Here is a 336-nt window from a genome sequence, read left to right as displayed (position 1 = left end):
TTTCACCCATCACCACGCAACTTTGTAGGCATATGACCACACATAATCTGAGGGGACCCCTCCATTATTGACCCCATCAGACAAAATGGGGGTGCTAGAGAGCTAATTTCTTATCTAGGGCTAACCGCCATTTTTACTAAACTTGGTGTAGAACAGGACGCCTCAAGGTGACTGGAGAATTTAACTCCAATTGGCAACTGGGTGGCGTTATAACAACAGAAAAATGCTTAAAAATGGCTAATGCGACCAATCGCTGTGGCTCCCCCTGTGGACCAATGTTTTTTTTTTTTTCTAATTTTTTTTTTTTAGTATGACTAAGTCATGGTATGGTATGCT

The sequence above is a fragment of the Epinephelus moara genome, chromosome 14 (genome assembly GCF_006386435.1).
Source record: "Epinephelus moara isolate mb chromosome 14, YSFRI_EMoa_1.0, whole genome shotgun sequence".
NCBI classification, from domain to species: Eukaryota; Metazoa; Chordata; class Actinopteri; order Perciformes; family Serranidae; genus Epinephelus; species Epinephelus moara.
The sequence above is the reverse complement of the archived record's forward strand: the minus strand, read 5'-3'. Positions refer to the sequence as shown.